The 15,766-nt window shown below is 39.6% G+C and overlaps 1 protein-coding gene across 2 annotated transcripts in view; it reads left to right on the top strand.

Annotated features, from left to right (window-relative positions):
• Positions 1-5,948: 5,948 nt before the first annotated feature.
• LOC138072306 (lysozyme C, kidney isozyme-like) overlaps positions 5,949-15,766 on the top strand; it is a 55,390-nt gene continuing 45,572 nt past the window's right edge. For both annotated transcript variants that reach the window (XM_068963418.1, XM_068963417.1), the window contains exon 1: positions 5,949-6,104. The gene's annotated coding sequence lies outside the window, so the exon portion shown is untranslated. The remainder of the gene's footprint in view (positions 6,105-15,766) is intronic.

Genomic DNA, 15,766 nt, shown 5'->3' with positions numbered 1-15,766 from the left:
AGCACTAGCACTACCTGGAAAGACCGTATATAGTGTCCATCCTTAAAGTAAGTTCATCTGTCATCCCTGAGCTCCCACATATCTGATAACTGATATGGTAATTAAGGCAAAAAACCTTGGGAGAATAAAGGAAACTTTGTAGTGTGCTCCCTAAAATTCCAGCATTTTTGAGTGACAGAGAGAACTCTATCTATATGGTTGATTTTGGCCTGTCCATGGCAACCCACTCCAGTATTCTTGCCTGGATAATCCCATGGACAGAGGACCCTGGTGGGCTAGAGTCCATGGGATTGCAGAGAGTCGGACACGGCTGAAGTGACTTAGCATGCACACACCAATAGCAACATAAAAACTGCACTATACTTTTTGGTGAAGTTTTATTTGACTATTATACAATAGCTCAGTTGGTTAAGAATCCTCCTGCAATGCAGGAGAGTCTAGTTCAATTCCTGGGCCGGGAAGATCCCCTGGAGAAGGGATAGGCTACCCACTCCAGTATTCTTGGGTTTCCCTTGTGGCTCAGCTGGTGAAGAATCTGCCTGCTGTGCAGGAGACCTGGGTTCGATCCCTGGGCAGGGAAGATCCCCTGGAGAAGGGAAAGGCTACCCACTCCAGTATTCTGGCCTGGAGAATTTCATGGACTATACAGTCGATGAGGTCACAAAGAGTCGGACACAATTGAGCGACTTTCACTTTCACATTATACAATACTTTATTTTTCCCTTCAGTTCAGTTCAGTTCAGTCGCTCAGTCATGTCCGACTCTTTGCGACCCCATGAATCGCAGCGCACCAGGCCTCCCTGTCCATCGCCAACTCCCGGAGTTCACTCAGACTCACGTCCATCAAGTCAGTGATGCTATCCAGCCATCTCATCCTCTGTCATCCCCTTCTCCTCCTGCCCCCAATCCCTCCCAGCATCAGAGTCTTGTCCAATGAGTCAACTCTTCACATGAGGTGGCCAAAGTACTGGAGTTTCAGCTTTAGCATAATTCTTTCCAAAGGACACCCAGGGCTGATCTCCTTTAGAATGGACTGGTTGGATCTCCTTGCAGTCCAAGGGACTCTCGAGTCTTAACAAAAAAAAAAAAAAAGGAAAATTAAGGGGCACCTTTTATTCCTGTATTATCCTAACACAATTTCCCCATTAAGCTATGTGGAATTGCAATATATCCACCCAAAGAAAATGCAAAGCTCGTTATAAAGAATGTGAGTATTAAAAACTGGAATAATGATGCTAACTTGGAACTGCAGAAATCACAGGCCTCATAATCATTAATTTTACATGTTTCAAATAGTGTGCACTATTGCCTTTCTGAAGCAGGGCTTCATGAGCTATGATGAAGACGACCAAATGAAATCTTTCTGAATGGTTTATACATAAACATCTTCTTCAGTTTAGGGCTATGGTCAAAGTTTATGAAGCCATTCTTCATCTCCTTATTGACTTTAGGTTTTTGTTTTTTACCAGAAAATCCATTGTATTATTTTTTTCAGCTCTCATTTGCCTTATGAATCTTTTTGTTGTTGATTTCATGTATTTTTATCAATAGAAATAATTTTGAAAGGCTACTTATTTGTGTATTTTATGATTGTGTGAATTTTATCATTTATGGGTAAGATTAGAACATTTCCTTTAAATAAAACCATTTTGGTTACATAATCTTTCATAAATAAATAAAATGCACTTAAATATAAAGTGCTTTAATGTGTCATACTGGTTCACAGTGGGTTTAGGAATATACTTGCTTTCTTTAGCAAGGACCACCCTTATCTACGGCATATGGGGAAGAGTGATCCTTGGTAGTAAGCTGTTTCCCAGAACACAAAATGGTGAGGGATTTCTTTATTGTCACTCTTTTTCATGAGCTCATGTCTCAGGTGAAGTTCAACTTTGTCAAAGTTACTGGAATTTGAAATAATCTATAAGGAAATGGATCAGTGTTCTAATAATATGTGGAAGAAATGATCTTGCCAAGAGACGATGTGACTAACCTTTTAAAAATCCCCTTTAATTTGTCAAGCTTGAAAACAATTCATGATACACCACATTTGCATAAGAAGTAGTCCACAGAAGTTATTCAGTCTCCAAGTTGTCCATTTGTCCCAATTTCCTTTTTAAATATGGACAAGGAAGAACCTCAGATAGTTCTGAGCCTCGGATCATGGAGAACAAGGAAAGAGGGGGTATATCCATGAATCTTGGGCTATTTAAGAAACTTTCTTGCCCTCAAAGTAGGAGGTCTCCACAGTTGCTGTGCTGACATCTTCCATTTGAAACTGGTTTCCATGGTGAGTATCCGTGTGGGCAGCTGCTTCACTCTTATTTAGCGGTTAATCTGTAGAAAACTGCAGATAGATTGTTCTTTCAGGCCTTAGGCCACTGGACCCGAGAAGCCAGGAATGGACATGAATAAGAGGACTGTGAATCTTCTGGAGATCCGGGGCTTTGAGTTGAATGGAGAGTATGAAGTGGATATTGGGTTGCCTGCCTTGGGCAAATGGAGAGTGTGTACAGTGTTTGGCAGGAAGGATATGGATAGTTGAGGGCAAGAAAAGCTAACTGGCAAATATGACAAACTCTCCACCATAAGACTCCTCTTCCATAAAGTTTGTTGCTGGAAAGTGACTTCTCAGCTAGATAGTCTTGCTCTCACTACTCTCTCTGCATATAACTGGTGCCATGTGACTGGCACTCGACAGTGGAATATGAGTGAATTGTGTTCTTCCAGGCTTGGCCTGTGCAAATCCTCCCCCACATGATCTTCTCTCTCCCCTCGTTTGCCAGCTGGATACCAGTGCCTGACATGCCCTTGCAAGCCTCTTGTTGAAGATAGTTTTAACCTGTAAGAAACAGAGTCCTCCATGGCAACCTATTACAGTTAGACTTTATGCCTTTGAAGAATCAACATGTTTTATGATAAATTAGTGTAATGTGGAAGTTTACTTATTACAGTAGGCATATTTACCTTTATATAGATCATCTTAATTTATGTATGATAATATTAATATATGATCATCTCAGTTTGTGTCTGATAGTGTTAGATATTGAGATACCCACTTTCCTTTTTTTGAAGGGGCAGAAAAAGCGGGAGTCTTTTATTGTATAAAGTTTTGTTCTCATTTATGAGATATAGACTTGTGTTATAAAAGAATGGAAAAAAAACAAACTCTTTAGTGTGGAGAGTATACCAGTGTCCAAAACTTGAAAGAAAATGAAAAAAAAAAAAAAAAAAGCTGGTCTCTATATGTATGTCGATGGCAGAAGGAGGGAAAGGGGCTAATGTGTATCCAGAATATATTAGATGGCAGCAGTTGGATTACATGCTTTAATTACATCTCCTTTCTAAGAAATACCAGACTTCATACAGATGAGAAAATCTAGGCTCAGAGAAGTTAATAACTTTTACAAGTTCAAAATATGACTAAGAGGTCAAATCAGTTTCCAAACTCAAAATTCATTTCACTTTTTGACTACACCATGTTGCTTCCAGATAAAATTTTCCAGTTATCTTGTATAGCATTTCTTTTCTTTCATCATCATAATCCTTGTCATTGTCATTGTCTTCATCACCATCAGTAGCAACCGTTTTATTGTGACTGTTATCACTGTGGTTATAATCCCACTTAGTGTTTAGTATGCACCTGCTGCATGACCAGGCCTAGACTAGATACTTGTCATGAACTATCTCTAACCCTTCTTATCAACTTGTTTTTATCCCACTTATCATTTGTTCAGCCCCTTTTGTGTGTCAACAACTAGACCAGATGCTTGGCGTATGTTATCTCCAACCTCACAACAGCCCTTTGAGTAATTCTTTGTGTAATAAGAAAATAATTCTTATTTCTGTTTTCTGGAATCAGAAACTCAAGTTTGGGGAGACTGAGAAACCAATCCAGAATTCACACCCTCTGGAACAGGTGGGTTCATCTGGGTTCTTTGGCACAGAACCAGGATAGTATTCATTACTCCTCCACATGTGTAGTATAGCATGTTCTCTCTCTCACACATTGCATTATTTCATCTCAAGAATTTCATGAAGAATTCTTAACATAGGTAATTCTTAAAGGAGAGCATATTGAGTTGCATTAGGGGCCTTGACTCAAAGCTCAGCTTGTCCTGGTGGAAGATCTAAGGCTTGAATCTACCTCTCATTGCAGTGCTCTTTCCTCCCACTTCACAAGGCCTACTTTCAATGGCAGCTTCTACGAGCTGAACAATGGAGTCCCACTGTTCATAGAACCAAGGATCAAATGTAGTCGCTCAGTCTTATCTGACTCTTTGCCACCCCATGGACTGTAGCCTGCCAGGCCCCTCTGTCCATGGAATTCTCTAGGCAAGAGTACTGGAGTGAATTGCCATTTCCTTCTCCAGGGGATCTTCCCAACCCAAGAACTGACCCTGAGTCTGCCACATTGCAGGCAGTTTCTTTACCATCTGAGCCACAAGGGAAGCCCCCACTGTTCATACACACATGCAGATGGTAACCAAAAAGTCCCACCAATCATACTTTTGAAGCTAAGCTTCGCATCTGTTGTTTGGAGAAGATGACTTTTCAAAGAAGCATCATTTACTGTATTCTCTATAAGACAGAGTTTAATTAATGCTTTTTGGAGGGAGTTTCTAGTTAGAGATTATTAATTTTACCCAGGTATAAAAGGTGGAGATAAAGTAAATATTAGAAAAAGAAGTATACTTTTCACTGTCATAAAACACCTTGTTAATCTTTTTATTATTTACTTTAGCTGCTCACAACTATATATAATGGCCCATAGAACCAGAACAGAACGGGACCAGAACCTGAGTGGGCTATGGGTAAGCTCAGTATATACTGCTGACTAGGAGTGTAAGGAAAGTGAAAGTGAAGTTGCTCAGTCGTGTCTGACTCTTTGTGACCCCAAGGACTGTAGCCTATCGGGCTCCTCTGTCCATGGGATTTTCCAGGCGAGAGTGCTGGAGTGGATTGCCATTTCCTTCTCCAGGGGATCTTCCCAACCTAGGAATTGAACCTGGGTCTTCTGCATTGCAGGCAGATGCTTTACTGTCTGAGCCACCAGGGAAACCTTACAGGTAGTGTAAGGAAGTGGAGGCCTGTTCATTCTCAACCACTTTTGAAACAAAAAGTTGCTTCTTCAGACTGTGTCTCAAAAACGTTTTTTTATTTTTTTTAAATTTTAAAATCTTTAATTCTTACATGTGTTCCCAAACATGAACCCCCCTCCCACCTCCCTCCCCATAACATCTCAGTGGGTCATCCCCATGCACCAACCCCAAGCATGCTGTATCCTGCGTCAGACATAGACTGGCGATTCAATTTTTACATGATAGTATACATGGTAGAATGCCATTCTCCAAAAGCATCCCACCCTCTCCCTCTCCCTCTGAGTCCAAAAGTCCGTTATACACAGCTGTGTCTTTTTTCCTGTCTTGCATACAGGGTCGTCATTGCCATCTTTCTAAATTCCATATTATATATGTGTTAGTATACTGTATTGGTGTTTTTCTTTCTGGCTTACTTCACTCTGTATAATCGGCTCCAGTTTCATCCATCTCATCAGAACTGATTCAAATGAATTCTTTTTAATGGCTGAGTAATACTGCATTGTGTATATGTACCACTGCTTTCTTATCCATTCATCTGCTGATGGACATCTAGGTTGTTTCCATGTCCTGGCTATTATAAACAGTGCTGCGATGAACATTGGGGTACATGTGTCTCTTTCAATTCTGGTTTCCTCGGTGTGTATGCCCAGCAGTGGGATTGCTGGGTCATAAGGTAGTTCTATTTGCAATTTTTTAAGGAATCTCCACACTGTTCTCCATAGTGGCTGTACTAGTTTGCATTCCCACCAACAGTGTAGGAGGGTTCCCTTTTCTCCACACCCTCTCCAGCATTTATTGCTTGCAGATTTTTGGATCGCAGCCATTCTGACTGGTGTGAAGTGGTATAAAGATGGCGGAGGAATAGGACGGGAAGACCACTTTCTCCCTCACAAATTCCTCAAGAGAACATTTCAACGCTGAGCAAACTCCACAAAACAACTTCTGTAGGCTGGCAGAGGACATCAGGCAACCAGAAAAGCAGACCATTGTCTTCAAAAACAGGTAGGAAAAAATATAAAACACGAAAAAGGAGACAAAGGAGGTGGGGAGGGAGCTCCGTCCCGGGAAGGGAATTTTAAGAAGAGAGGTTTCCAAACACCAGGAAACACTCTCCCTGCCGAGTCTGTGGCGAGTCTTGGAAACACAGAGGGCAACATAACAGGAAGGAAAAATAAAGAAATAATTAAAACCAAGAGATTACAAGCCCAACAGTAACTCCCCCAGCGGAAAAGCAGCACAGACGCCTGCATCCGCCATTGGGAAGTGGGGGCAGGGCAGGGACGCGCGGGAGGCACGGGCTGCAGTGCTTTGTAAGAATCGGGCAGGAACGCCCCACGCGCAACCAGAACGATCTAACTTGGGCTAGCAAACCAGCCTGTGGGATAGCTACCGCACGAAAAGCTCGAACATAAGACACCGCCAGGACCGAGCACAGAACGAAGGACGGAACGGAAAAGCCGGCTGCAGACCATCCCCCGCCGGGGATAGGCAGCCAGAGCCGTAAGGACTGGAAAGGGGCAATTGCAGACCCGGAGAGACTTTACCTACCTAACTGCAAGCAGGCTTCTTTGCTAAGACTTCTGGGGGTGCTGGACAGTCACCATCTGCCTCACGGGGGCCGCCAGCGGTCCACCCAGAAAGCTGAGCAGCAGCGGCAGAAAAGGTGACAAACCGCGGTGGTCGCGCTCGCCAAACTCCTGAGCTACTCGGACCTGGGAAGGGCACAAAGCGCAGTCCCAGCCGAATCTGTGCCTCTGAGGGCTGCCTGAGCGCCGCACCTGAGCGGCTTGGACCGGGGAAGTACACGCAGCCTAGGGCCGGCCCCAGCTGTAGCTCTTGACAGTCCTCTGATGTTCCCCTCCTAACCTTGTCGAGAAAGTTAAGGAAGTGCAGTTTATTTAAAATGTTGTGTTTAATTTCTGTTATATAGCAAACTGACTCAGATATATATATATATATATGCATATATATATGTTCATCTTAATATTCTTTCCCATTTGATTTATCTCAGATACTGAGAATAGTTCCCTGTGCTATCCTATAGGACCGTATTGTTTATCCATTTATTTATATATACTTTTCATCTGTTAACCCAAAGTCCCAGTCCTTCCCTCCCCTACCTCTCCTCTCCGTTGACAACCACAAGTCTGTACTCTGTATCTAAGTTGATTTTGGTTATTAGCTATGTGAATTTGTGTCATATTTTAGATTCCACGTATAAGTGAGAGTATATGATATTTGTCTTTCTCTTTCTGACTTCACTTATAATCTGGGTCCATCCATGTTGCTGCAGATGGCATTATTGCATTCTTTTTTATGGCTGAGTAGTCTTCCGTTGTATACACACCACATCTTTATCCATTTATCTGTCAATGGACCTTTAGGTAGTGTCCATGTTTGGCTCCTGTAAACAGAGCTATCCGTGGATGTTCAGGCTGTCTCCATGTCTTTGCTGTTGTGAATAAAGATGCTGTGAACACAGAGGTGCAGGCATCTTCTTGAATTATAGTTGTGTCTGGGTTTATGCCCAGGAGTGGGATTGCTGGATCATACGGTAACTCTATTTTTAGTTTTTTGTGGAACTTCTATACTGTTTTCCATAGTGACTGCACAAATGTATATTTCCACCAACAATGTAAGCGAGTTCCCTTTTTTTCACATGCTCTCCAGCATTTATTGTTTGTGGACTTTTGTATGATGGTCATTCTGACTAGTATGAGGTGATACCTTGTTTTGGTTTTGATTTGCATCTCTGTAATAATTAGCGCTGATGAGCATCTTTTCATGTGTCTGTTAGCCATATGTTTGTCTTCTCTGGGAAAATGTCTATTAAGGTCTTCTGCCCACTTTTCAATTGGATTGGTTGTTTATTTGTTACTGAATTGTAGAAGCAATCTGTTTATTTTGGAAGCTAAGCCCTTGTTGGTTGTATCATTTGCAAATGTTTTCTACCAGTCTATAGGATTAGACCTGAGTTTTGAATCATGACTCTGCCATGTATTATATATGTCATATGGGACAAAGCTTTCTCAGTGTCATCTTCAACGTCCATACAAACAACAGGATCAATAATCCTTCCCTTCCAAAATTGTGTGGACCTTGGCAAGTTTGCTCAAAATAGGCACTCAAAAATGAAAGAAAATATTTCTAAGTAAGTTGGGTCACCCAACCAGAGGCAAAATTTGTCACCTTTAAATGAATTTTCTTATTAGGTCATGTTATCTTAATAACCTATGGGAAATGTTAAAAGACTAGAATTTGTCGGAACAAACACATTTTTGCATGCTTCTGGGAAAGTAAGTCAGATAAATAAATGAACCATCTGATCTGACACTTCAGCTCTGAAATGGGGCAGAAGAGAGTTTAAAAAGTTTTTTGGACTTAGAATCAATGCTTTGAAAGGCACTTAACCAACTGTAAATACATAAACCCCTTTTGGGAGGGCAAGCTGGTCGTATCTTCAGAAGCCTTAGAAATACCATAAACTTTGAGTAGTAAGTCTATTCCAAGAAATCCATCCCAGAGAAACCAACAATCAGAGATACTCAGTCAAAAACTTACATATAATACTGTTTATAATTTTTTTTAATAATAATGAAAAATTGGATGCAATTTAAGTGTCTAACAATAGGAGATTAGTTAAATATGTGGTATTTTTTCTTTAAAATAATCTATTATGAAGCCATTAAAATGTATTTTCAAGTAATGTTTGATGACATAGAAAATGCTCAAATATAAATTTAAGTGAAAAAGGAGAATATAAAGCTAAATTTACAATGTGATGCCAATTTTGTAAAATTGAATATTTAACATAATTATTTTTATTCAACTTAAAAGAAATCAACCAAAATATTGTCACAGCATAAACAGTTAAGACAAATGAATTTCAAATTTAAAATACCATTCCATCTCTTTTCTCTATATCTGTCTTCAGCTCGGGTTAATAATCATGAGCATAGTATGACACAGGCCATATTTTCGTTCATGTTTTGTTTTCCTCCAAATTCTGACATAAGAATATATAACATTTATTGACAAAAAAATCATATGTTTCCTTTAGATTTAACTACAGAGGGACTGCAGTTTAAGACATTGCCTTTTCTTTTGCACCACTGCCTTTATAAAATGTGGGCCCTTTTTGGCAAATGTTTGGATGAGCGCACCACATGCGTTAGCTTTGTACATTGTCTGAATTATCCAAAAGGAAAGAGAATGTTGTAATGAAATTTGCATATCTAACCAGTTAGTTAAGGGAATTTAATGGGCATCCATTTTCAAGGAGATTGCAGAAAACCTACCAGGACATAACAAAAGTAAGTGAAGACGCAGTAATTAGATGTTTTTAGTCATCCTCAGGAAAAAAAAAGTATTTGCAGGTGGCCTCTACTCAAAGCCAGCCCTGCCAAATGTTGTGGAATCCTATCTCAGGCAAAAGGAAATCAAGAGAGAGTTGTAGGAAAAATCTGGACACATTGCTTCCCTGAACTCTGTAACACATTAGGGCCCAAGCAGTAATCCTTCGGGACCCTTCCAGTCAATTATTAAAGAGAATAAATAGACATCATTCATTCCTCTAGACTTGTACCCTCTACTGATAAAGAAATTGTGGGCTGCTTTTATCAATGAGAGAACTGTGCACTTGGACCAGCAATTCCTGCCAGGACCATGGCTATTTCTAATAGAGAAGTACCAAGAAGCACTATGCCTGAAAGAGACTTGACATTTTCTTCAGCACGTGTGAGATACCCACTAGGTGCTCCTAGATAAAATGTGGAGAGAGGTCATCTGTATGCAGTTGGAGTTTCTGAGTGAAAACGAGAGAGACAGCCAGAGAAATAAAATATATTTTGGTCCTATTTCCGTGGAAGCTATTTATTTTCAGATCAAAAGCTCAAGTTGTTTACCAAATCAAGATTTTCACACTCTTCCACCTGTGGGGGCAGTGAGCTAGATCAAAGTCCTCAGGACTGATCCAGAGTAAAACTGATGCTGAATTGGATTTATGAGGAATGTTGCAGTGAATAAAATGGAAATGGAACACCAGAGTATTAGTCCCAATACTGTACAGAATTGTAAGAATGGATGGTATGTTTCAACATACTCACAAATATATACTGCTGATTTCTGTTGTTCTAAAGTATTTGCTATAATATCTGATTAACTCAATATACCATTAAGGTTCATATGACCCAGTTTTAGTTTATTAATTATTTTGGAATAACTCTATTTGCAAGTATTAATATTTCTTGACTTTTATTCTTTCTTTCTCTTTATTCCAAAAAATAAAGAGAAAGATACACCTATTTTTATGAAACTAGAATAAAACTCTGTTTTGTAATAATCATTTGAATCCATTGGAACCTTTAACATATTTGAGATACGAGTTCTTAGTGATTTCATCTTTCTCTGTTTCTTGAAACATTTGCTATTTAATCATCCTAGGAATTATTTTCTCATTCAGTTCAGTTCAGTTCAGTCGCTCAGTCGTGTCCGACTCTTTGCGACCCCATGAATCGCAGCACGCCAGGCCTCCCTGTCCATCACCAACTCCCGGAGTTCACTCAGACTCACGTCCATCGAGTCCGTGATGCCATCCAGCCATCTCGTCCTCAGTCGTCCCCTTCTTCTCCTGCCCCCAGTCTCTCCCAGCATCAGAGTCTTTTCCAATGAGTCAACTTACTTATCAATTATTCCCAGATATACTTTAAAAAAATTATAAACAAACACAAGAGTAATTAAGGAACCTAGAAGGATAGTAAATTATTAAAATAAACTATCACTACTGTTTCATGCTTCAGGTTCTCTTTTTGAGAAGATATAAAAGGGGACTGGAGACATCATCTTTGTACTCCACTCTTTTGTGGAATGTAACTTTGGACTCATAATTTCTCATACTCTGTCCATAATGGCAAATTGAAGAAAACTGTAAGAGGAAGATATTTCACAACTGCGAGATGATTCAGAATCCTAATGGAGACAGATTAGGAACATTCTATAATCTGACAGTGAAATTCATTTCATAAGCAAAAATTTCAGACATTCAGATTATGATGTCCTGGATAAATTTTCTCAAATTCAAAAATCAATAATGATCCAAAATAAAATTTTAAGGATGAAAAAGATATTTGGTTTCCTCATAGTTAACTGTTAACACAGAAAGCACATTACCATCTATATTTGTGAGAAAAACAAGACCATTCCATTTTATTTAAAAGATGTGTGACACCCTTCTTTCACCTGTTATGATATCTCTGCACCAAACTTACCTGATACAGTTTGTAATCAGCAAATGCTGAAGACAGATGTGTAAGAAAAGGTGATTGGGGGAGAAAGTCATGAGGAAATTTAAAAACTCATTGATCATTCTAAATTGTGTTTATAGATGTAAAACTGAAAATGGTCTTAAGTATAGAGCAAAGAAGATACAACCAAAATTATATCATCCAAGAGACTGAAAAATTGCTTTTAAGTGTTGCATTTTGATGATGCAAATTCAGTAAGAACCAGGATTAATGATAAGCTAGAACCTATTCAATATGTATTTGAAATACAGAATATGTACTACAGAATGGATACATCCCAGGTTCATGCCTGACTGCTGATGGGCAGTTAGTTGCATTTAAAAGATATTTTCCATTTTAGGCATATATAACATTAAAATCATGAAAGTATAAATTATAAATCTGCGTTTACTATATTCAGATTTTCATTAAAATTTCTAAATGATTTTCACTATCTACTTTTACTGATTTTATCTTTTGGTAAATAAAATATTACACAAATATAAATTAGTAAAGAGAGTACATTGGGTCCAGATGTTAAATGGCACTGGCTATTTTTCCTGGCATATGAGAGCAAGGCTTTAGCATGTGGACTAGAAGTAGTTAGGTTCTTGAACTGGACCCAGGTGTGATGTTGAAGCAGGAATATTTTGTGGCACAGTTCTGGGAGTTAGTTTAAAACAAGGCACATGTGGTAAAAATAAATTTTGGGACCAAAAGTACAATTAAATAAAAAGTGCTAATGTCTTCAGACAAACACAGCAGTAGATTTCTTAGCCAATCCTCCTCTGTCCTCCTCTGCTTCCCTTTCTTTTTGCTTCTATCTTCTCCTTCTTTTCCCTCCCAGTCTCTTCCTCCCACTTCTCTTGTGAGTCTGGGTTAATTTAGGAACTGCTGAAAGAACATCTAAATGGCTGTCCTTACTTTATTCTAATTATGGATCAGGAGAAAAAAGTGTTGGCTGTCTTTCAAGGAAAGCCAATCCACTGAACTCTTCCAGTTTTTTTTTTTTTTCTTTTCTCCCAAACCCAAGGGATTTACATGCTCTCAGAGAAAAGATTCTAAATAAGGAATAATGATCTTAATCTCAACTAGTATGGTTTGTAGGACAGCCTTTTCATAATCTCGATTGCTGCAAATGAATGATTTAGTCTGTATATTTATTGAGCAGCTACTATATGCCAGACACTGGGAATAATTTTTAAAAAAGACATAATCCTGTCTCTCAAAGAGAAATGCGTTCAAACAGTAAACAATTGCCATAATTTGAGGGCAAAGCCAGCCAGGCGTGCTGCAGTCCACGGGATCTCAAAGAGACAGAGACAACCAAGCAACTGAACAACAACAGGAAAAGCAAGCAAAGAGAGGAGCAAAGAGAAAATCAAAGACGAGTTTACTTTCCCAGAAGCCTGTTGAAGAAATACAAACAAAACGCATCCTGAGTTTAAGCTTTAATTTCACAGCTTTCCCTATCTGATTTGCTTATTTTATAAGTAAGCCAACAAGATTTGTGTACTCAGTGACAACACACTGTCTCACAGAACTAACATAGATTTTATTTTCCTAAGAATTTTTACCCTTCCCTTTGTTTCAAGGTGTATGGAAAAGAAGAGTCCCTTTGGTAAGCCAGCCCAGTGAGAAAGATGCCTTATCTTTGGACTAACCTTTTGCCCAAATAAACTAATGTTTCTTGCCAGTGGCCTAAATCTCTGTCTAAAAGGTCCATAATGTCATAAAATGGATTTTTTTTTGTTTTTTTTTTTTGCTCAGCTCACCCACCAGGGTAGTAAAAAATAAAATAAAATCTATATCCAAATACACACAATAAATTTCCATTGCTCTAGGGGCAAAATAAAAGCACTTCCATTTCCTTTTTATTCTGGATCACAGACCTGACTGTTTCTTTTACCCCCTCTCAAATGAACTTCCAACCTTCAAGGTCATTTTCTTTTTAAAAGTTATCCTTGTAACATCTAGAATAGCTCTCTCTGGGAATACCTTTTTATTTTCCCCCTCTCACTTAATTTGCCTCTTATGCACCTTTCTCTCAGGTCCCATATTTTCAGTAATGCTGATTGGGCAACTATTTACTTTTTGCTTGAGTTTGAAAAGCACATCAACAGGCACATAAATGTGTTTTGGATCTCATCCATGTAGAAATATTACTGGTAACTTGATGAATCTGTAAGTAATTTTACAAAAATGTTTAGTGAGTTTTGCCAAGGACGTCTGACCCCCGGCATTGCTCCACTGATGTAAGTTTTTGAGTGCTTGGCCTGTTCTGATCAGTACCAGCTGTTCATGCTTCAGTTGTACACATCAGATGTTAAGTGAAGGAGAAAAGACAGCATATTCTGACTTAGGCTTGAAAGTTTGTGAGCTAGGACAGAAATAAGACTGCAGTTGAAAGCGAAGCATGTCTTTCATGCTTCATGTTAGGTTCAGTTGTACCTTCAGTTCAGTTCAGTTCAGTCGCTCAGTCGTGTCTGACTCTTTGCAACCCCGTGAATTGCAGCACGCCAGGCCTCCCTGTCCATCACCATCTCCCAGAGTTCACCCAAACTCTTGTCCATCCAGTCGGTGATGCCATCCAGCCATCTTATCCACTGTTGTCCCCTTCTCCTCCTGCCTCCAATCCCTCCCAGTATCAGAGTCAGTTCTTCGCATGAGGTGGCCAAAGTATTGGAGTTTCAGCTTTAGCATCAGTCCTTCCAATGAACACCCAGGGCTGATCTCCTTTAGGATGGACTGGTTGGTTCTCCTTGCAATCCAAGGGACTCTCAGTTGTACCTTCAGTTCAGTTCAGTCGCTCAGTCGTGTCCATCTCTTTGCGACCCCATGAATCGCAGCATGCCAGGCCTCCCTGTCCATCACCAACTCCCGGAGTTCACTCAGACTCACGTCCATCAAGTCAGTGGTGCCATCCAGCCATCTCATCATCCTCTGCCGTCCCCTTCTCCTCCTGCCTCCAATCCCTCCCAGCATCAGAGTCTTTTCCAATGAGTCTTAGCATAATTAAAAATCTCTCTCAATCAGATGCTGCATAGAGCAGATAGAGTATCTCTAACAAAGAATAAAGATTCATTAAAATAGTTTTGTTTGATAAAGATTTAAAAAACTGTTTGATTTTTTGTACAGACTTCTTCACAGACTTCCAAGGAAGAAAATAAAAACAATAAAATATTGATAATGTATTGTGATTTCCTTAGAGAGCAGTAAGAAATCTATTTCAGGACACATTTCAGTAGGAGTTAAAATTATTTAGGTTTTTAAATTTTTTGCTTTGAAAGACCATGAGGTTAGTGAAAGCATGGGATATTTTAAGTATATTTACATCCAGCCTAAATGCCAACACAGAGATGCCCCTTTAGTTCAGTTCAGTTCAGTCACTCAGTCGTGTCCGACTCTTTGTGACCCCATGAATTTATAAAAGTGGAAGTACGTATTCTTCCACTTTTAAATACTTTCTTCCACTTTTACATACATTTCTTCCACTATTACATACATTATTCCACAAATACATACATAATGGAATGTATGTATTTCATTACATCTAAACACATACTGCCTAGGGCGTGGCTCCCAGTATCATAACATACGTTTAAGGTTTAGGGCCAGGCATAGTTGTTAAAAACTAGTATTGAGAGAGTGTTAGTTAAAGCTTTGGAGTAGAATGTCCATCAGACCAAACAAAACAATAGCCCTATTGACAGTAACCAAAAAGTGGAAATGACCCAAATGATGAACCTCACTGATTAATGGAGACGTAAACAGTGGTATATCCATACAATGGGAAAGTATTCAGCCACTAAAGGGAATGAAGTGATACTTGCTACAGTGTGGATGAATTTTACAAATTGTTGTTGTTGTTGTTCAGTCGCTATGTCCTACCTAACAAACTGCAGAATGCCAGGCTTCCCTGTCTTTCACTATCTTTCAGAGTTTGCTCAAACTCATGTCCATTGAGTTGGTGATACTATCTAACCCTCTCATTCTCTGCTGTCCCCTATTTTTTCCTTCCGTCTTTTGGAGAATCAGGGTTTTTTCCAATGAGTCAACGCTTGGCATCAGGTGGCCAAGGTATTGGAGCTTCAGCTTCAGCATCAGTCCTTCTAGTGAGTATGTATTCAAGGGTGATTTCCTTTAGGATTAACTGGTTTGATCTCCTTGCTGTCCGAAGTAAAAGTGAAAGTCATTCAGTTGTATCTGACTTTATAGTCCATGGGATTCTCTGGTCACAGAATACTGGAGTGGGTAGCCATTCCCTTCTCCAAGGGATCTTCCCAACCCTGGGATCGAACTGAGATCTCCCACATTGCAGGTGGATTCTTTACCTACTGAACCACCAGGGAAGCCTTGCTTGCTGTCCAAGGGACTCTCGGG

Source organism: Capricornis sumatraensis, unplaced genomic scaffold, assembly GCF_032405125.1.
Source record: "Capricornis sumatraensis isolate serow.1 unplaced genomic scaffold, serow.2 scaffold1, whole genome shotgun sequence".
NCBI lineage: Eukaryota > Metazoa > Chordata > Mammalia > Artiodactyla > Bovidae > Capricornis > Capricornis sumatraensis.
This window is presented reverse-complemented; position numbering and strand designations above follow the sequence as displayed.